Genomic DNA, 22,078 nt, shown 5'->3' with positions numbered 1-22,078 from the left:
CAAACTGCATTTGAGGTCACAACTTGGATAGGATCTATATAGGTGCATCTTTGACACATCTTGACAGAGTCATGGCTGTTGCTGCAGCTGTGATATGGGGTCGCAGCATGAAAATGTTTGGTAAGTAATGCCCCAGCCTGAGTTTTGAAGGTTCCTTTTAAGGTGGGTGGGGGGTATTATGCCTGAAGATAGAAAGTTCAATAATTTATGACTTAGTGTTAGAATGAAGATACAGCTTTCTCCTGGTGCCTTTTGTTTTATGTAGTATCTCTTAAAGAAAGCATTAGTTTGAAAGGCCTAGTTGATGAACTGGTATAGTGTTGGAGTTGTGCTAGTATAAAATTCTCTGTAATGTTCCTCATTTGCGGGATATTACTAGACATTAGTAGGATGTTGGTTTCATTCATGGTTGCTATGAAAACATACTACTGTGTTCTTAAACCTGCCAAGATCTTGACAAGTTCAGCCTGTTCATGTTGTACATTGTTTACACGTTACAACATATGGCATGTGGGAAGGAATTACAGTATCAATGTCTAGCTGTCTATTTGAAAGTCCCTCTTCAAAAAAACAAAAAATAAACAGATTTGCTAAGGTTGGAATGCAGGAAGAAAACATCTTGGACCACTTCAAAAACTCAGTGGGTCTATTTTCAGAGAATCCAGCCTCCAAAAGAAAATACCCTACTACTTTTTATGATAAAATGTTAAAAGCTGCATAATGTTGACCAGTGCTCCCTTCCAAAGCATCCCTGCTCCATCTTTTCTAGTAGTTTGTTACAGAGCAACAGAAGGAAACAGAGAACAATAATTGAAACAGTTGGCAAAGGATGGTGCCAAAAGGCACCTTTACACCATCTTGCTCACACTTTCCCCTTCCCCCCCTCATCCATGTTTAAATATCTGCAGCAAAAAATTTACAACTGATGTGTGGTACTGAAAGGCACCTTTCGTAGCATCTAGGTTGTACCATCCTCAACAAGCGGACATGGTGGCCTTTCTGCGCAGACCAGGGATCCCTACCTAGTTGACTGGCAAATCAAAGCTGAGTTAAAAACACAGATCAGAATAGCCAATCTCAGGACGATTCAATGTTGGAGAGCCTGTATTTAGCGGAAAATTATGCAAAAGCAACCTGACTATCTTGCTGCCTGGAGTATTCAGGAGCTCATTTCAATACAGATGTTGGAAAGGTCTTTCTGTCCAGGGGTAGGCTGGATTTGCTACTCAGGCATCTCTATACCTTTTGTGCCCAGGTAGCCCAGACTGGGATTATTTTTAGCTACTGGGATTTATGGTAGCAGCTCTTGGGAGAGGACACAAATGAAGCTTTCATAAATCTCTGAAAACCTACCTCTTCAACAAGGCCTACAAAGAGAATCCCATAGCTTAACTATAACACTTCACCAACCCACCCTATTCTGAAAGTCATCTTTCTATAACTATCTACGTAGATCTTTTTCTCATTCTGGATCTTTTTGTAACACCTTATTGTATCTGATATCCTGGAATGGCGAAGCCATTACAGATTAAGCCACATTGAGCCTGCAAATAGGTGGGAAAATGTGGGATACAAATGCAATAAATAAATAAAAATAAGCTCTTTCAGTGGGCTCTTCTGACCAGATAGTTCCCAACTGTCAGCAGTACGTGTTGTCTTTTCCACAACACCCCTGCCCCCCTTGTCAGTCAAGAAGACTCTTGGTGGTGTGTTCCATCAAGGGGATGAATCTGGAAGCTCCTGATTGGATGGTGGTCCCAGCCAGTGCTTGTCTCTCAGGCTGACTGGGTAGGTACACTGTCAGGGAGAGGTAGCACAAGGGTCTTGGTCATGGCAGGCCTTGTTGAACAGATTGGAAGCCAGAGCCGTTCGTCTAGCTCTAAAGAGGTTGACAGGAGTAGTGATTTATGTCCTTTGACAATGTGTCAGCAGATGCCTGTCAGTGGGTAGAGGCTTATTTCGTGGCGCTCTCAGCTGCTTAAAGAGCTTGGGTGAAATATTCAGGTAGACTTCATCAGTCAGAATGTGCTGGATCCAGGCAAGTTGGAGCTAGAACCCTAAGTACTACTTCAGTTGATTGTAGGGGCCCACAAGTTTTCTATCTCACCAGAATGCCAAAGTTACTCAGTTTTTAGTTGATGGGATCTTTTGAGGCCAGGACATTGATTCTCTGATCTGACTGTGGCCTTTGGACAGTTCAGTTTACGTGTTTTTTCCTCCTTAGCTGCTCATCGGTCAGGTGCTGCACAGGATAGCAAGTCATCCTTCCGGTGATTCTGGTGGCTCCTGGTGGAAGATATGCATCTTGTTTTCTCAAGGCCCAGGGCTTTTTCACCAAGGCCCTATTTTCATGGATTATCTAGACCCCTTCTGGCTTGTTTCTCAAATGACATAGATTGATGCGCAAGACTATTCTGTATCAGTAGTGGCCACCCTGATTAAGACTTGATCTTCATCTCTGTGGCCTACATACAGATCTGGTGGGTATTTGTGTCCTGGTGCAAGGGTCAGGGCCTGTCTGTGGATTGTACCAATATCCCTGTTATGCAGGATGGGCTTGAGCATGGTCTGTCCTTCAGTTCATTGAGAGTGTAGGTTGTGGCCCTGTCCTGTTACAGGGATCAAGTGGAAAGTGTCTCCTTAACAGCTTATCAAGATGTGGTGCATTTCTTGCATGAAGCCAAGCAGATCATTCCCTTCTTAGATTTGTTGTCCCATAGTGGGATCTGAAGGTGGTCCTGAATATCTTGATTGTGTCCCCCTTTGAATCGCTGAGGCAGGTCACCTTGAAGGATTTTGCTACCAAAAACATCCTTTAAAGATCGCTCGTTATTTAGGCCCTTCAATTCAGAAATGTACCATTTTCGTGTAGAAATCTTTCTGTGGATTCGTACACTTTGCATATGGTGGTTTCTTTTTTCTAAAGTAATTTTTTTCATCTCAGTTAAGCCGTTTTGTTTTTTGGCCTTCCCTAAACGTGACAGAACTGACCTTTATGGGCCCTAATTACAGGATAGGGGCTCGCTACATTTACTTGAAGGTTATGAACCCATTCAGTAGGTTGGATTGTTTTTGTTCTGCGTAGTAGGCTGTGAAGGGAGAAGCAGGTTTTAAGTCCTTGTTAGCCAAGTGGATTAAAGAGGCTATTAGTGTGACATGTTTTCTTGAACTGGAGAGGAGTATCACATAGAGCTACCATACATCCTCTTTTAAGAGGACATTTCCTTGTCATCAAGCAGATGAATCCATTACGAATGGGTTGTGTCCACCTACCAGCAGGGGGAGATAGGGAGCACTGAAAACCATAGTGCCTGTTAGCCAGCTAGCTCCATCTGCCTCTCAGTATTCTCTATCTCCCCAGCAGGGTTGGAAGCAGCTTATTCATCTCCTTCAGAAATCTGCCAGGGGTGGCTCCTGTGCTTTTTGCCAGTTGTAGTAGGGGTGTTGTGGCTGGTGGTGCCCACTTTACAGGCACATAGGTTTGCCCTATCCCTGCCTTTCCTACACTCTTTTCTGTGGATGCAGGCACATTGGTTCGTCCTTTCCCTGCCTTTCCCACTCTCCTGAACCTCCGGAGTGCCTCTGTAGCTGTTGCCTCAAACTTTCCTCACAGCGTTAAAAAAAAAAAAAAGCAACGCGCTTTTTAGCTGTGCGATTCTGAGGCTTTCTTCTGTCTGTGCAGCATGACCGGAGCTCTGGGGCTCGGTCTGGTGAGGTAAGAGAGTCTTTTAGCTCCTCCGGGGAGGGCCCGTGATCGGGACGTTTTTTGGGAATCTGCCATTTTTAATTTTCCGCCGTTTTCGGCGATGGCTGCAGAGGTTTTTAAACGCTGTTCACGTTCTGGCAGATTAGAATTCAATGCCCCGGTGAGAGACGTGTTTGTGGAGTCCCGATGCGGCTCTGCCGTAAAACGGGCGGCGGTAGAGGAGACCTCGCAAGGCTTGTTGCACCTCGGGGCGGTGGTCCCTGTGCCTCCCGCCGAGCTCGGCTACGGCCGTTACTCCATTTACTTTTTGGTGCCGCGCAAAGGAGGATCTTTTCAGCCCATACTTGACTTAAAGAAAGTCAACAAGTCACTGAGAGTGCAGCATTTTCGCATGGAAACCCTGCGCTCCGTCATTGCGGCAGTACAGCCAGGAGAGTTTCTCACGTCTCTGGACCTGAAAGAAGCCTACTTGCACATTCCTATTTTGCCCCCGCACCAACGGTTTCTCCGGTTTGCGATGTTGGGAAAACATTTCCAGTTTCGGGCCTTGCCTTTTGGCCTCGCCACAGCTCCCCGAACATTTTCCAAGGTAATGGTGGTAGTAGCTGCCTTTCTCAGGCGAGAGGGTATCCGGGTTCACCCGTACCTCGACGACTGGCTCTTCAGAGCGGACTCTGCAAAAGAGAGTCATCATGTAACAGCCAGAGTAGTCTCAGTACTTCAATCTCTGGGCTGGGTCGTCAATGTACCCAAAAGTCACCTGACCCCCTCTCAATCTCTAGAATATTTGGGGGTCCGGTTCGACACGGCCTCGGGCTATGTCTTTCTACCCGAGCAAAGACGGTACAAGCTTCAGAACCAGGTCCGACTGCTCCTGAGGATGCCTCGCCCACGAGCTTGGGACATAGTCCAGCTGTTGGGGGTCGATGACGGCCACCTTGGAAGTGGTGCCATGGGCGAGAGCGCACCTGAGACCTCTGCAGTGTTCCCTGCTTCAATGTTGGTCTCCAATATCTCAGGATTATCAGTGCAGACTCGCGTGGCTCCCTGCGGCCCGCCTCAGTATGGAGTGGTGGCTCTCAGACAGCATGCTGCGGCGAGAAATGCCGCTGGTGCTCCCCGATTGGTGCCTGGTGGTAACAGATGCCAGCCTGAAGGGCTGGGGAGCTCATTGCCAGGGAAGGCATGCCCAGGGTCTCTGGACATCCGAGGAGTCGGAGTGGTCCATCAATAGCTTGGAGTTACAGGCACTTTTGGCCTTTCACACGACCCTGGAGGGACTAGCTGTCAGAGTTCTGTCGGACAATATGACAGCGGTGGCTTACATAAATAGACAAGGCGGCACTCAGTGTCAGGCACTGGCCGCAGAGGCCACTGATCCGAGCTACATCTGCAGTTTCTGTCAGCAGCTCACATTGCAGGTCAGAGCAACGTGCAAGCCGATTATCTAAGCAGGCATCAAATCGACCCAGCGGAGTGGGAACTGGCAGACGAAGTGTTCCTTCAGATCTGTGGCAAACGGGGGACGCCCATAGCGGATCTTATGGCGTCAAGCGCAAATGCCAAAGTCCTGTGCTTTTACAGCAGATGGAGAGATCCTCGCTCGGCGGGGTTGGATGCCTTGGCTCAACCCTGGCCTCAGGGCCTCCTGTATGTGTTCCCTCCTTGGCCCTTGATAGGGAGAGTACTCCTGCGGATTCGGCTTCATCAAGGAGAGGTGGTTCTCATTGCCCCGGATTGGCCCAGGCGGGAATGGTATGTGGACCTCCGACGGATGCTGGTGGAGGCTCCCCTTCCTTTGCCTCTGGTACCGAACCTGTTGTCACAGGGGGCCGGTAACCGTGGAGGACACCTGCCGCTTTGGTCTCATGGCATGGCTATTGAGAGGGCGCAATTGAGAGACAAGGGCTATTCCAACAAGGTCATCTCCACTCTCCTTCAGGCCCGCATTCCACTTCCGTTGCCTATGCTCAGATTTGGCGCCAGTTTGAGGCTTGGTGTGCTGCTAAAGCGATTACACCCGTGCGGGCTTCTGTCTCGCCGATACCTGACGTTTTGCAGTATGGTTTACAAAAAGTCTTGGCCTATAATTCCCTGCGTGTTCAAGTGACAGCCTTAGCATGTTTTCGGGGGAAGGTGGCTGGCTTCTCCCTGGCTGCTTATCCAGATGTGGCACGGTTTCTCAGAGGGGTGCTTCAGCTCCATTCTCCCGTACGGGCTCCGTGTCCAGCCTGGAACCTGGGTTTTTAAAGGCCCTTCAGTGTTCGCCCTTCGAGCCGCTTAGGTGAGCTTCGGAGAAGGATGTTACCCTAAAGCCGGTCTTTTTGGTGGCCATTACATCGGCGAGACGGGTGTCTGAGCTCCAGATGCTGTCCTGTCGAGACCCATTTCTGCAATTCTCAGAGTCCGGAGTTATGGTATGTACTGTGCCTTCCTTTCTGCCAAAGGTGGTTTCAGCGTTTCACCTAAACCAGCCTATTTTCCTGCCCTCCTTTTCTAGAGAGGAGTTTCCGGAATCTTTTGGGCAATTGCACCTTCTAGATGTGCAAAGGGCTGTGTTGCAATATCTGCGCATGTCAAATGCTTTCAGGACCTCTGATCAACTTTTTGTTTTGTTGTCATGTCCTCGCAGAGGGTCTCCAGTGTCTAAAGCCACTATAGCCCGCTGGCTCAAAGAAGCTATTTTTTCAGCATATCTGCTGTCTGGCTGGCCTCTGCCTGAAGCCTTTAAGGCACATTCCACAAGAGCGATTGCCTCTTCTTGGGCCGAAACTGGAGCACTCTCTCTTCAAGAGATGTGCAGTGCAGTGACATGGGCGTCTAAGCTCTCATTTGCCCGCCATTACAGGCTGGATGTGGCTGCCAGGAGGGATGCGTATTTTGGAGCACAAGTGTTGGCGCGTGGTGTGGCCTGTTCCCACCCTATCTAGGGATTGCTTTGATACATCCCAGTCGTAATGGATTCATCTGCTTGATGACAAGGAAGGGAAAATTATGTTCTTACCTTGGTAATTTTCTTTCCTTTATTCATAGCAGATGAATCCATGAGCCCTTCCTGACTGACTGATTGATTGTTTGAGTGATTGATTAATGCTGTTTTGTGTTCAGTTTTTCCTGTAGATATGTTCCCTCATTGTGAGAAGTTGGAAAACAGTCTTCAGGATTTCTGTTGTAATACAGGAGGTTGAGTTCGTCCCTCCTTTGTGTTATTGCTCCTGTTCTGGGGCGTTCGTTCGCTGAGAGGAAAGTCCATGTTATTCTACTTTGCAGTGTAACACTGCTTTGGAAGCTTCAAATACTGAGAGGCAGATGGAGCTAGCTTGCCAAGAGGCACTATGGTTTTCAGTGCTCTCTATCTTCCCCTGCTGGTAGGTGGACACAAACCATTCGTAATGGATTCATCTGGTATGACTAAAGGAAAGAAAATTACCAAGGTAAGAACCTAATTTTTCCATAGGGATTCCAAGATTTGTTTGTGTCCTGTGGAATTTTTAGTCTATTCAATTTAAGTCCCTCCTTAGCGGTCCTCTTTAACATACAATGCTGCTACTCCACCAATTCGATCAACCCTTTCACTGCGATATAATTTGTATCCTGGTATGACAGTGTCCCACTGGTTATCCTTCTTCCACCGGGTCTCAGAAATGCCTATTATATCTATTTTTTCATTTAGAACAATATATTCTAACTCTCCCATTTTATTTCTTAGGCTTCTGGCATTCGCATATAGACATTTCAAACTGTTTGTTTCTATTTACATCTTGCTCAGCAGTTGTCAGTGATAATGTGCAATCTTGAAAATATGTCTGCTTTTTAGTTAATGACACTAATGGGCATTTTCGAAAGAAACGTCTAAGTTGGAATTTGGACGTCTTTGCAAAACGTCCAAATTCGGAGACGGGGAAAAGGTCATTTTCGAAAAAAGATGGACGTCCATCTTTGTTTTCGAAAATACTATGGATGTCCTTATCTAGGAATCTTCACGATATTGACCCTTCATCTCTATCCTCCCATGTTTCAAACCTCCTCTCTACTGTGGCACCATCCACGTCTGTCAACGAGGCTGTTTCTTCTTACAACAATACTCTATCCTCTGCCTTAGACACTCTTGCACCTTTGATGACCCGCCCTGTAAGGCGTACAAAACCCCAACCTTGGCTGACTTCTAATATCCGCTACCTACGTTCCTGTACCCGCTCCGCCGAACGCCTCTGGCGGAAATCTCGGGCCCTTGCTGATTTCTTACACTTTAAGTTCATGCTGACCTCCTTCCAATCTGCTCTTTTACGTGCCAAACAGGATTATTATATCCAACTGGCCAACTCTCTTGGCTCTAATCCTCGACTTCTCTTCATCACATTGAACTCTCTCCTCAAGGTGCCCCCTCCCCCAACTCCCCCTTCATTATCTCCTCAGACCCTTGCTGAATTCTTTCACAACAAGGTTCAAAAGATAAACCTTGCTTTCTCTACCTCACCAGCTCTCCCTCCACTAGTCCGTTCCCCTCTCTCTCCTTCCCCTCATTCCCTTTCCTCCTTTCCTGAAGTTACTATTGAGGAAACTACACTTCTCGTTTCTTCCTCAAAATGTACCACCTGTTCCTCTGATCCCATTCCCACCCACCTTCTTAATGCCATCTCTCCTACTCTTATTCCTTTTATCTGTCACATTCTCAACCTTTCACTTTCCACTGCGACTGTCCCTGCTGCCTTTAAACATGCTGTGGTCACACCTCACCTTAAGAAGCCTTCACTCGACCCTACTTGTCCCTCTAATTACCGACCCATCTCCCTCCTTCCTTTTCTCTCCAAATTACTTGAGCGTGCTGTTCACCGCCACTGCCTTGATTTTCTCTCCTCACATGCTATTCTTGACCCACTACAATCTGGTTTTCGCCCTCTCCACTCAACCGAAACTGCTCTTACTAAAGTCTCCAATGACCTATTACTGGCTAACTCCAGAGGTCAATATTCCATCCTCATTCTTCTTGATCTTTCCGCTGCTTTTGACACTGTCGATCACAGCATACTTCTCGATACCCTGTCCTCACTTGGATTCCAGGGCTCTGTCCTTTCCTGGTTCTCTTCCTACCTCTCCCTCCGCACCTTTAGTGTTCATTCTGGTGGATCCTCTTCTACTTCTATCCCTCTGCCTGTCGGCGTACCTCAGGGTTCTGTTCTTGGTCCCCTCCTCTTTTCTATCTACACTTCTTCCCTTGGCTCATTAATCTCATCCCATGGCTTTTCCTACCATCTCTATGCTGATGACTCCCAAATCTACCTTTCTACCCCTGATATCTCAACTTGCATCCAAACCAAAGTTTCAGCGTACTTGTCTGACATCGCTGTCTGGATGTCTCAACGCCACCTGAAATTAAATATGACCAAAACCGAGCTTCTCATTTTCCCCCCAAACCCACCTCCCCGCTCCCCCTGTTTTCTATTTCTGTTGATGGCTCTCTCATTCTCCCTGTCTCCTCAGCTCGAAACCTTGGGGTCATCTTTGACTCTGCTCTCTCCTTCTCTGCTCATATCCAGCAGATTGCCAAGACCTGTCGTTTCTTTCTTTACAACATCCGTAAAATCCGCCCCTTTCTTTCCGAGCACTCTACCAAAACCCTCATCCACACCCTTGTCACCTCTCGTTTAGACTACTGCAATCTGCTTCTTGCTGGCCTCCCACTTAGTCACCTCTCCCCTCTCCAGTCGGTTCAAAACTCTGCTGCCCGTCTCATCTTCCGCCAGGGTCGCTTTACTCATACTACCCCTCTCCTCAAGACCCTTCACTGGCTCCCTATCCGTTTTCGCATCCTGTTCAAACTTCTTCTACTAACCTATAAATGTATTCACTCTGCTGCTCCCCAGTATCTCTCCACACTCGTCCTTCCCTACACCCCTTCCCGTGCACTCCGCTCCATGGATAAATCCTTCTTATCTGTTCCCTTCTCCACTACTGCCAACTCCAGACTTCGCGCCTTCTGTCTCGCTGCACCCTACGCCTGGAATAAACTTCCTGAGCCCCTACGTCTTGCCCCATCCTTGGCCACCTTTAAATCTAGACTGAAAGCCCACCTCTTTAACATTGCTTTTGACTCGTAACCACTCGCCTCCACCTACCCTCCTCCTCTCCTCCTTCCTGTACACATTAATTGATTTGATTAATTTATTTTTTGTCTATTAGATTGTAAGCTCTTTGAGCAGGGACTGTCTTTCTTCTATGTGCAGCGCTGCGTATGCCTTGTAGCGCTATAGAAATGCTAAATAGTAGTAGTAGTAGATATGGATGTCCTTGGATTTGGACGTCTTTGATTTTTGGCCATTTTTGAACATAAAATAAATTTTTAAAAAAATCATTTTTTGATTGGCAGCCATACGAGGTTCCCGTGATATGGATATCCTGATATATGCAGGGTGGCAAGTGCCATTCTGTGGTGTTTTGCTCTCTTTATTATTATTGCAGCTGCAGTGGTTGATGGGGCATGGGTGTGTTACAAAAGGACCTTCTACTTGGGAAAATGCATACTGGATTGTTCCAGGGAGCACCTCTGCTTATGCTTGTGATGTCCCTGGCAGAATTCAGTTTTCTCTACTTCCACCTACTGGTAGGAAGGGATAACACCCATTTGTGTAGAATGGTGTCAGTGACTAAAGAAAATAAAATTATCCAGTAAGACATAATTTCTCCCTTTTCAACTTGTTTTGCATTTCTCTTTTTACTAGATGCTGTTTGTGATTGAAGTACTTTGTCAGGGTGAAAGATTTGAAATCATCATGAAAGCTAGTGGATATCTCAGCCTTCAATCCTGTAGGAAAATATCAATTTCTAATGGTCCAGAGACTTGGGCGAATTAAAAGAAAAGAAACAAGGGTAGGTAATTCTTTTAAATCATTAACTTGTTTGTATGTTTTTATTCCAATCATAGCAACTGTACTTTCCTTGTCATCAGCAGCAGATGAATCCATTAACTGATGGGTTGTATCCGCCTACCAGCAGGTGGAGATAGAGAACACTGAAAATCCATAGTGCCTCTTGGACGGCTAGCCCCAACTGCCTTCAGTATTTCTCTATCTCCCAGCAGGTGTGGACGTAGCTTGATCAGCTCCTGAATTTCAGACTGCCTGGGGTGGCTCCTGTGCTTTGCCAGTTGAGCAGGGGTGTTGTGGTTGGTGGTGCCCACTTTAAAGGCATATAGGTTCGCCCTTTCCCTGCCTTACCCATTCCCCCCGCCTCCCGGAGTCCCTCTCTTGCTGCCTGCCTCCAACTTTCCTCACAGCGTAAAAATAAAAAAAAGAGCGTGCTTTTACTGCGTGGCTGTTCTGAGGCTTTTTCAAAGAGATTCTGGTTCTGCGCAGCTTGACCGGAGCTCGTTGACTCGGTCTTCTGAGGTGAGAGTGGTGCACAGCTCCTCCGGGGAGGTACCGCGGACGCCGTTCCGAACGGGGTAAGTTTTGGCGCGAAGCCACCATTTTATTGCCATATTTCCATCCATTCGGGCGATGGCTGCTCAGGGAATTAAGCGCTGCCCCCGTAGTGGTAAACACAGATCAGCAGCGGGGCTGTGTAAAACATGCTCCTTAGACGCTCATGCTAGTTATGAGCATGGCGAGCGATGTTTCTTCCCGCTCGATGGAGCTGGCAGCGGGCACCATTTTGGAAGCGCCGCATGTCTCGACCCTCGCGGTTGCGGAGGAGTCTGAGTGCAAGGGGATGCCTCCTTTAGAGGCTGCCAGAGGAGCTCCTACATCCATTTCTCCTAATTCAGAGGCGAAGGGCCAGGGTGAGTTTTTCTCCCCTGAGTTTGTGCTTTTAATGCATAAGGCGTTCATGCTGAAAAGAGCTCTGCCGCAGGTGTCTGACACTGCGTTGCATCCTGGCTTCCCTCCGGATGCTGAGGCCCCGGGGATGGCTTCAGATGTTATTTCCTCCCCCGAGCGTTGGAAACACGCTAAACATAGACGGGTAAATTCCCCGTCTGAAAGTGGCGCATGTCCTCCCCCCCCTCCCCCCCCCATGGTCGGGCTGTGGGGAATCTGAGGGGTCTGGCAGGCCCTCAGGGACGGATTATCCAGAGGAGGGTGTCTGTTTGCCACTGGATTTGGATGTTCCCAAAGCGGTCCAGATTTTCCACTGCGACGAGCTGCCAGCTCTTATTACTGACGCCTTGCAGGCCCTCTCGATTGATGATCCTGCTGAAGGCGAGGCCTCCTCTGTTAATCTTAGGATGGCAAGTACTAAGAAGCCTACTCGGGCCTTTCCAGTGCATGACTCCATCCAAGAGCTTATTTCTGCTCAATGGTCTGACCCTGATGGGCCGTTGAAAGTGGCCAGGGCTATGGGTCAGCTTTACCCTCTGCGTGAGGAGCACTTGGCCCCTTTGGGGATGCCTAAAGTGGATGCATTGGTCACGGCGTTGACAAAAAAGACCATTCTCCCAGTAGAGGGAGGGGTCGCTTTGAAAGACATGCAGGACCGGCGGCTGAAGTCCGCGCTGAAGCGGTCCTTTGAAATTGCGGGCCTTCCCTTGAGGGCGTCAATTTGCAGTTCCTATGCAGCCCGGGCATGTCTTTCCTGGCTACAACACGCGGTGGAACAGCCCGCCGATGGTGCGGGTCCCCTTTCTGAGGTTGCCTCGCAGATGGTCAGCCCTGTCATTTTTGGCTGACGTCCTTTATGATCTGGTCAGAGCTTCGGCTAAACAGATGTCTCTGGTGGTTTCTGCCCGCCGCCTTCTTTAGCTGCGGCATTGGGTGGCTGACATGGCTTCTAAGCAAAGGCTGGTGAGGCTACCCTTTCGGGCCTCCTGTTGGAGAGGAATTGGAGAAGATTTTGAAAGACCTGGGGGACTCTAAACCCCAGTGGTTACCTGAGGATAGACCGAGGCCTTCTTCCAAAGGTTCTGTGTTTTCCTCCTCTTCCAGACCTCGCTTCCGTGAAGCTCGCAGATATCGCCCGGGGCGCTCTGCTGGGTTTTCTCAACGTACCCGTTTTCAGCAGAGGAATTCCTTTCGCTCGGACAAACGTTCCGCAGGGGCCGGTTCAGGGGCATCCTCCACAATGATGGGGCGCCGGTCCACTCCTCCATGCCTGCAATAGGAGGACATCTTTCCCTCTTTCTAGAGGAGTGGACCAAGATTACCTCGGATCAGTGGGTCCTGGACCTGAGCAGAGAAGGTTACCGACTGGAATTCAGTGCCCCGGTGAGAGATGTGTTTATAGAGTCCCGGTGCGGCACTGCCGTCAAACGGGTGGCGGTAGAAGAGACCTTACAAGTCTTGTTGCACCTTGGAGTGGTGGCCCCGGTGCCTCCTGCCAAATGCAGCTGCGGCCGCTATTCCATTAATTTTGTCGTGCCTCGAAAAGGCGGGTCTTTCAGACCGATCCTCGACTTACGAAGCGTGAACGAGGCCCTCAGAATACGACATTTTCGCATGGAAACCCTGCGCTCCATCATTGCAGCGGTTTAGCCAGGCGAGTTTCTCACATCTCTGGACCTAAAAGAAGCATATTTGCACATTCCTATCTGGCCTTCTCACCAGCGGTTCCTCCATTTTGCGGTGTTGGGAAAACATTTCCAGTTTCGGGCCTTGCCTTTCGGCCTAGCCACAGCTCCCCGTACCTTCTCCAAGGTAATGGTGGTCATAGCTGCCTGCCTCAGGTGAGAGGGTATCAGAGTTCACCCTTATCTCGATGACTGGCTCATCAGAGCGGATTCGGCAACCGAGAGTCGTCTTGCCACAGCCAGAGTGGTGACAGTCCTGCAGGGGCTAGGCTGGGTGGTCAATATAACCAAAAGTCACCTGACCCCCTCTGTTGAGTGTTTGGGGGTCCGGTTCGACACGGCCTTTGGGTTTGTCTTTCTCCCCAACCAAAGGCGGTGCAAGCTTCAGAATCAGGTCAATCTGCTCCTGTGGATGCCTCGCCCACGAGCTTGGGACTTTGTCCAGCTGCTGGGGTCGATGACGGCCACTTTGGAGGTGGTGCCTTGGGCGAGAGCGCGTATGAGGCCTCTGCAGATTGCCCTGCTTCAACAATGGTCTCCGATGTCCCAGGAATATCAACGCAGACTAACATGGCTCCCTGTGGCCCGGCTCAGTATGGAGTGATGGCTCTCCGACAGGATACTGCGCCAAGGAATGCCTCTTGCGCTTCCTTCTTGGGGTCTGGTGATAACAGATGCCAGCCTTCTGGGCTGGGGAGCGCATTGCCAGGGAAGCTATGCTCAGGGTCTGTGGATACCCGTGGAAGCGGGGTGGTCCATCAATCACTTGGAACTGAGAGCGATATTCCAGGCTCTTATTGCCTTTCAAAAGACTCTGGAGGGGCTTGCTGTCCAGGTTCTGTCAGACAACACGACAACGATGGCATACATAAATCGTCAGGGAGGCACTCAGTGCAGGGCCCTGGCCGCGGAGGCCGCTCAGATTTGCCACTGTGCCGAGCTACAGTTGCAGCTTCTGTCGGTAGCCCACATAGCAGGTCAGAGCAATGTGCAAGCTGATTTTCTCAGCAGGCATCAAATCAACCGGGCGGAATGGGAACTGGCAGAAGTGTTTCTTCAGATTGGTGCCAAATGGGGGACTCCCGGAATGGATCTAATGGCGTCAAGTGCAAACGCCAAAGTACCTCGCTTTTTCAGCAGAAGGAGAGATCCTCACTTGGTGGGGTTGCATGATCTGACTCAACCCTGGCCCTCGGAACTCCTGTATGTGTTCCTTCCTTGACCCTTGATAGGGCGAGTCCTACTGCGGATTCGACAACACCGAAGTCTGGTGATTCTCATCGCTCCAGGTTGGCCAAGGCATCTGTGATATGCGGATCTCCACCGGATGTTGGTGGACGCTTCAGTGCATTTGCCCCTGGTGCCGAACCTGTTGGTTCAGGGTGCGGTGTCTATGGAGGATCCCTACCGATTTGGTCTTATGGCCTGGCTATTGAGAGGGCGCAATTGAGAGACAAGGGCTACTCTAACAAGGTCATCTCCACTCTCTTGCAGGCTCCCAAGCGGTCCACCTCCGCAGCTTATGCTCAGATCTGGTGCAAATTCGAGGCGTGGGGTGCTTCAAAGGCAGTCACTCCCACGCGGGCTACAGTCTCGACAGTGCTGGACATTTTGCAGGAGGGCTTACAAAAAGGCCTGGCTTACAATTCCCTGCGGGTGCAAGTGGCAGCATTATGCTATCGAGGGAAAGTCTCTGGCTTGTCCCTTGCTGCTCATCCGGACATTGCTCGATTTCTCAGAAGGGAGCTTAGGTTCCGTCCTCCCATCCGGTTGCTCTGTCCGGCCTGGAACCTGGGGCTGGTGTTTTAGGCTCTCCAGTGTTCGCCCTTCGAGGCACTTAAGCGAGCTTCGTAGAAGGATGTGACTCTCAAGACAGTCTTTTTGGTGGCCATAACATCGGCTAGACGCGTGTCTGAGCTTCAGGCGCTGTCCTGTCAGTACCCTTTTCTGCAATTCTCGGCGTCTGGAGTAACGGTACGTACAGTGCCTTCCTTCCTGCCTAAGGTGGTTTCAGCGTTTCACCTGAACCAGCCCATTTTTCTTCCTTCCTTTTCTAGGGAAGAGTTCCCGGACTCCTTTGGGCAATTACATCTTCTGGATGTCCGCAGGGCGCTGTTGCAGTATCCACAGATGTCAAATTACTTCAGGACTTCTGATCGCCTTTTTGTCTTGTTGTCAGGTCCTCGGCGTGGAGGCCCGGCGTCTAAGGCCACTATAGCCCGTTGGCTCAAGGAAATCATTTTTTCTGCGTATCTGCTTTCAGGTCGGTCTCCGCCTGAAGCGTTTAAGGCACATTCCACAAGAGCGATTTCCTCCTCGTGGGCTGAAACGGGTGCACTCTCTCTTCAAGAGATCTGTAGTGCGGCTACTTGGGCTTCTCAGCTCTCTTTTGCCTGGCATTACAGGCTGGATGTTGCAGCGAAGCAGGACACTGTTTTTGGAGCTCAAGTATTGGCTCATGGTGTGGCCTGTTCCCACCCTAAGTAGGGATTGCTTTTGTACATGCCATCAGTTAATGGATTCATCTGCTGCTGATGACAAAGAAGGGAAAATTAGGTTCTTACCTTGGTAATTTTCTTTCCTTTAGTCACAGCAGATGAATCCATGATCACTCCCTGTCTGACTTTGTTTTTTGTTCAGATCTTTCATGCAGATATAAATCTCATTGGGAGAAGTTGGAAAACAGTTATCAAAATTTCTACATGATGTTCTACTACAGGAGGTTGAGATCGTCCCTCCTTTGATGCTCCTGTTCTGGGGGCGATTGTTCTCTGTGAGAAAAGTTTGTTATTATACCTTTTATGGTTCACTCTGCTTTGGAAATCTCAAATACTGAAGGCAGTTGGGGCTAGCCGTCGAAGAGGCACTATGGTTTTTCATTGTTCTCTATCTCCAGCTGCTGGTAGGCGGATACAACCCATCAGTTAATGGATTCATCTGCTGTGACTAAAGGAAAGAAAATTACCAAGGTAAGAACCTAATTTTCCCATTTCCTCAAAGCTGATTTTATTAGCACCCAAGCAAAAGATTTCTGTGCTATTTGAAGATTAGTTGCTTTGCAAAAACAATTTGTGTGTCAAAATGCTCTGCTTTGTCATATGTTTTCTTAATATTTTATATATTTGGTTTTGCTCTAAGTTTATTTATTTTATATATAAAAATGATATCCTACATTATCAAGAAAATCTAAATGGGTTTTCAAACCTCACATACACAATTGAAACAAACTTATTTCTTATTCTGGAAATGGCGATCGCCACTACGGTATTTGTAAGCAACATTGAGCCTGCAAAGAGGTGGAAAAATGTGGGATATAAATTCAGAAAATAAATAAACTAAGTGGGGCATTTTTGAAAGGACATCCAAGTCAGAGTAGAGACATCCAGCTCAAAACGTCCAAAACTAACATTCATCTTGCATGCATTTTTCAACTGGAAATACATCAGGATTTTCTGTTCAAAAATATGAAAGACGGTCGTTCATGTTCTGAGGACGTCCAACATATGAATGGCAAAAAAAGCAAGTAACAAGGATGTCTATAAGGCAGCATTCTTACAAGAATTGGTCACACAGATGTCCCTGCAGAGCAGAGGGGCAACCTAGTGGTTAGTGCAGTAACTTTCCATAGTGTCCCCCAGATCAATCCAGAGATGAATGGGTTATGTCTATCTACCAGCAGATTGAACTAGAGAACACTAGAGCTCTGCCAAATAGAACCCTGTGCAGCAGCCTCTCTTTCAGTATTCTCTCTATCTAGCAGGTGGATGGACATTATCCTGTGTAGCTGTGTTGGTGCTAACTCATACCGTTCCCTCATACCGTTCCCTGGGCCAGTTGAGTTTGGGGTTGAGGGTGCCAGGTGGGCTGCCAGGTCCCTCCCTGCCTCTCCTGTTGCCCTTTGTGCTGGGCTGTTCTGCTGGGATTCAAATCTCCTGCCTCCTTGCATTAAAAAAAAAAAATCGCTTTGAGCAGCGGTTTCCCTGAGCAGGCACAGCTGATTGCTGTGGTAGACAGTGGGGCCGACAATGTTTCAGCACCTAGATTTCTGGAGTTGGTTCTGGATGGATTACCTGGTACCTGGACCCATAAGTGGGGAGTGCATGGCTGCTGAAGGGGTGAAGTACCGCTCCTGGTGCTACAACCGGAGAGCAACGTTTGTGGCACGTGTGCTTGTGCCTCCCCACTTGAATCTCTGTTGGACGCAGTTTCTTCTTTGTCATGCACCAGGACTTGGGTGGAACCAGTGGGGGCCATTTTGGTGGGCCCTGCGGACCTGAACTATTTGCACGGTTCAGTGGCCTCCATGTTGGCTCTAGAGGACATGGCATAAGGGGCTGGATGACTCTGCTGTCCCTTTTCCCCCCAAATTTATGTTCCTTATGCACCAGGTCTTCCTGCTGGTCTCTCCCCATTGGGGGGGGGGTTCTTGCCTCTCCTCTTCATTTGCCCCTGCAGGAGCCTCGGCCTCTCAGCTGCCTAAGTGGCCATGCTTGGACACTCTTATGGAGTTTGAGCTTTCTCTGCTTTCTGTTCCAGGTTCTGAGTTTGTGCGGCTGGGTGCCATGCGGGATGGATACAAGCTGAAGTTCACTCAAGAGCTGCGGGATTGCTTTCTGGAATCTCCATGCAAAGGTCAGGGTAGTTTGAGCTACTCTCTGGAAGCTCGTGCAGCTGGGTGCTGTGCTTCCAGTACCATCGACCGAGGTTATCCGGGGTCGCTATTACATTTATGGAGCCCAAGAAAGATAACTCTTCTGTTCTGTTCTCGACCTCCAAGGAGTCAATAGGGCTCTGAAGGTCAGGCACTTTCATATGCAGACCTTGCGCTCTGTCATCTCGTCAGTTCAGCCCAGGGAATTTCTAATGTCCCTGGACTTTAAAAGAGGTGTAGCTGCATATCCCCATTTGGCTACCCCACCAGCCTTTTCTTTGCTTTGTGGTTCTGTGAAGTCTTTGTCAGTTTCATTCCATGTTTTCGGACTGACCACGGCACCATGGACCTTCTCCAAGGTCATGATAGTGGTTGTGGCCTTTCTAAGAAAGAGTGAACTATAACACCCTCCTTACATCGACAACTGGCTGATCAGGGCATCCTCTCATGCGGAGAGTATTCAGGCTTATAACCAGAGTGGTTGGTCTTCAGTCCCTGGGCTGGGTGCTAATTTTGGCAACAGTTGGTTGATGCCCTCGCAGTCCCTCGAGTTGAGTCGAGTACCTCCTTCGTAGTTCTGGACACATTTTTGGGGAGGGTGTTCCTTCCAGAGGCCCGCAAGCAGAAGCTGAGGACCCAGATTTCCAGTCTACTACACATGCCGTCCCCTCGGGCCTGGGACTACATTCAGGTCTTGGGTTCCATGGCGGCCATGCTGGAGGTTCTGCTGTGGGCTTGGGTTCACATAAGGCAGCTTCAGTCGTTGTTGCTCTGTCATTGGTCTCCATTGGTCGATAACTATCATCTTTGTCTGCCGTGGATGGTGCGGACCCATTTCAATGTTCATTGGTTGTTCATGCCATCCAACCTGGCTCAGGTCTCCTCCCTAACAGCCCCGACTGGTTTGTGGTGGTGGTGACCACAGATGCCAGTCTCTTTGGTTGGGGAGCCCACTGTTTTGGGGGCGAATGGCGCAAGGCCTGTGGTCTCCTCTTGAGGTGCAGTAGTCGATCAACCGGTCAGGAGTTAGTGAGCAGTATGGAATGCCTTGTTGGCTTTCCTCGACATTCATCAACAGATGGGAGGTTTGCATTCTGTCTGACAATGCATTAGCCGTAGCATATATCGGCAGGCATGTGGCACCAAGAGTGCCCCCCTCGTGGCAAAAGCAGCTCTCCTCCTGCAGTGGACGGAGGTTCACTTGGCTCAGCTGTCATTGCGCACATTGCAGGCATCCTCCAGTGTTCTCTGGCGATGTTGTGTTGGTGGGTTCTGGTTCTTGGTCTGATGGGTTCAAAATCCAATGCCAAGGTCCTGCACTTCAACAGAAGAAGAGACAAGGCGGAGGTTCTGCTGCTGGATGCTCTTCTTCAGCTGTGTCCATCCGATAGGCTTCTGTATGCCTTTCCTCCGTGGCCAATTTATCAGCAGACTCCTGGGTCGCATTTCTTGTCATCCAGGTGCAGTGTTTCTTGTGGCTCCGGACTGGCCCAGGCAACTCTGGTACGCAGAGTTATTCCGCCTTCTGATCAAGCTCGGGCTGCCTGGGAAGACGAGCCTCCTGTCCCAGGGTCCTGTACTGATGAAGGATTCCTCCCTCTTTGGTCTTATGGCTTGGCTTTTGAGAGGACAGCCTTGCAAAAGAGTCTGTTCGGACCTGGTGATTTCCAAATTGTTGCATTCGTGGAAGAAGTCCACTTCCATGGCTTATGCTCTTGTGTGTGTGTGTGTGTGGGGGGGGGGGGGGGGGTCCTTTGGCACCTAGTGTTCTGAGCGAAGCATTCCAGCTTCTTTTCAGTGCTGGGGTATGCCATCCTTGGATTTCATGGCCATGAGGGACAATGCCAAGTTCTTGTGGTATTTTCAGCCGTCACAGAGAACAGGACTCCTTGGGACTAGATGTTGTGCTGCAGCCGTGACAGAGTGAGGGGTTTTTGTATTGGCTTCCCTCCTTGGCTGATGATCGGCCAGCTGTTGAAGGTGAGTGGCGAGCTAAGAGCTGGGTAATCCTGGTAGCCCCGGACTGGCGACAGCATCCGTGGTACTCAGACCTGGTGCAGCTTCTGGATGGGGAACTGCTGTGGCTCTCTCTGGATCAGTGGCTTCTCCATCAGGGTCTGGAGGTCATAGAGGATCCCTCCCCCTTTGGTCTTATGGCCTGGCCCTTGAGAGAGCTCGTTTGAGAAAGAATGGTTATTCACACTCAGTTTTTGCTGTCCTGCTTCATGCCAAGAAGAGGTCTACTACTACTACTTATCATTTCTGTAGCACTACTAGATGTGCGCAGTGCTGTTCACTTGAACATGAAGAGACAGTCCCTGCTCGATGGAGCTTACAATCTAATTAGGACAGACAAACAGGACAAATAAGGGAATTACTAAGGTGCAGATGATAAAATAAGGGTAAGGAGTTAAAAGCAGCATCAAAAAGGTGGGCTTTTAGCCTAGATTTGAAGACAGCCAGAGATGGAGCTTGACGGACCGGCTCAGGAAGTTTATTCCAGGCATATGGTGCAGCAAGATAAAAGGAGCGGAGTCTGGAGTTAGCAGGTGGAGGTGAAGGGTGCAGATAAGAGAGATTTACCCAGTGAACGGAGTTCTCGGGGAGGAGTATAGGGAGAGATGAGAGTGGAGAGATACTGAGGAGCTGCAGAGTGAATGCATTTATAAGTTAATAAGAGGAGTTTGAACTGTATGCAGAAACTCATAGGAAGCCAGGGAAGTGACTTGAGGAGAGGACTAATATGAGCATAGCGACACTGGCGGAATATAAGTCGTGCAGCAGAATTTTGAACAGATTGAAGAGCAGAGAGATGGCTAAGTGGGACACCTGTGAGAAGCAAGTTGCAATAGTCTAAGCGAGAGGTGATAAGATTGTGGATAAGGATTCTGGTAGTTTGCTCAGAATGGAAAGGGCGAATTTTGGTGATATAGAGAAAGAAACGACAGGTTTTAGCAGTCTGCTAAATATGTGCAGAGAAGGAGAGAGAGGAGTCGAAGATGACACCAAGGTTACGAGCTGATGAGACAGAGAGGATGAGAGTGTTATCCATAGAAATAGAGAATGGGGGAATGATAAGCTCAGTCTTGGTCATGTTTAGTTTCAGATGGCGGTGAGACATCCAGGCAGCTTTTGCCTGCGTGTGGTTTACCTTTGAGGGCTGGTGTCCTGAGAGGGGGTTAGACCCCTTTGCTTCTTCCAGTGGCCACATTTTGGCATTCTTGCAGGCTGTGGTACATAAGGACCTGGCATTGGGGTCCTTGAAGGTTCAGGTAGTGGCCCTGGTTTGTTTTTGGGGCCGCTTGCGAAACTCATCCTTGGCATCACACCCTGATGTGGTTTGTTTTCTGAGAGGAGTGAATCACTTGAGGCTGACCTTTCAGGCGCCCTTTCCTGAGTGGGGTCTTACTTGGTCCTTCAGGTTCTGCAGCGATCTCCTTTTGAGCCCCTTAGGAAGGCACTGGTGAAAGATCTTACCCTGAAGATGGCGTTTCTGGTGGCGATTGCTGCGGCGCATCTCGTAGCTTCAGGCGCTCTTGTAGGGACCCCTTTCTCTGGTTTTCAGAGTCGGAGGGTTTTGCTTCAGACTGTACCTTCCTTTTGGCCTTTCATGTCAGTCAGTTGGTGGACCTCCCTTCCTTTCGGTGAGAGGAGGTGGGGGATCAGTATGCTGCCTTCAGGCTTCTGGATGTTAGGACAGCGCTCATGCATTACCTGGAGGTTATGAATGACTTTTGGTGTTTGGATAGGCTCTTTATCCTGTTTGGTAAGTAGAAGTTGGGTCTCATGGCTTCTAAGGCTTCTATCGCCCCCTGGTTGAAAGAGGCGGTGCCTGCAGCCTGTATCCTGGCAGGGAAGTCTCCTCGGTCTTGAAGACTCACTACCAGGCGTACGGCCACGTTTTGGGCGGAGGTCTCATTGCCCTCTCCGGGGGGATATCTGCAGGTCACTATAGGGTGAATGTTGCTGTGCGGTCGGAGGCTGCGTTTGGGGCGTCGGTCCTGCGAATGGTAGGTTCAGCTTCTCACCCTTGTAGGGCTAGCTTTTGAATATCCTACTCGTCCTGAAATAGTGGGAAGAAGGAGAAATTAGGATAATTTTCTTTCCATTAGTTCTTCACACTCTTCCAGGAGCCCTCTCGTTCGTTGATGTGGTTCTCAGGTCAGAGATCTGCACAGTATTAGTATCCTGCTTCTTGGGGCCAGGCCTAGTTCTTCACAAT

At 49.2% G+C, this 22,078-nt stretch overlaps 1 protein-coding gene across 1 annotated transcript in view; it reads left to right on the top strand.

The window, feature by feature from the left end:
• Positions 1–22,078, top strand: part of PKP4 (plakophilin 4) — a gene marked incomplete in the record, with an annotated part of 553,440 nt that overhangs the window by 40,560 nt on the left and 490,802 nt on the right. Inside the window, 1 exon segment of the mRNA XM_030210570.1 lies at positions 10,426–10,573.

Source organism: Microcaecilia unicolor, chromosome 7, assembly GCF_901765095.1.
Source record: "Microcaecilia unicolor chromosome 7, aMicUni1.1, whole genome shotgun sequence".
In the NCBI taxonomy this organism is placed as follows: Eukaryota; Metazoa; Chordata; class Amphibia; order Gymnophiona; family Siphonopidae; genus Microcaecilia; species Microcaecilia unicolor.
Note: the sequence above shows the minus strand (reverse complement) of the source record. Positions and strands in the feature narration are given on the sequence as shown.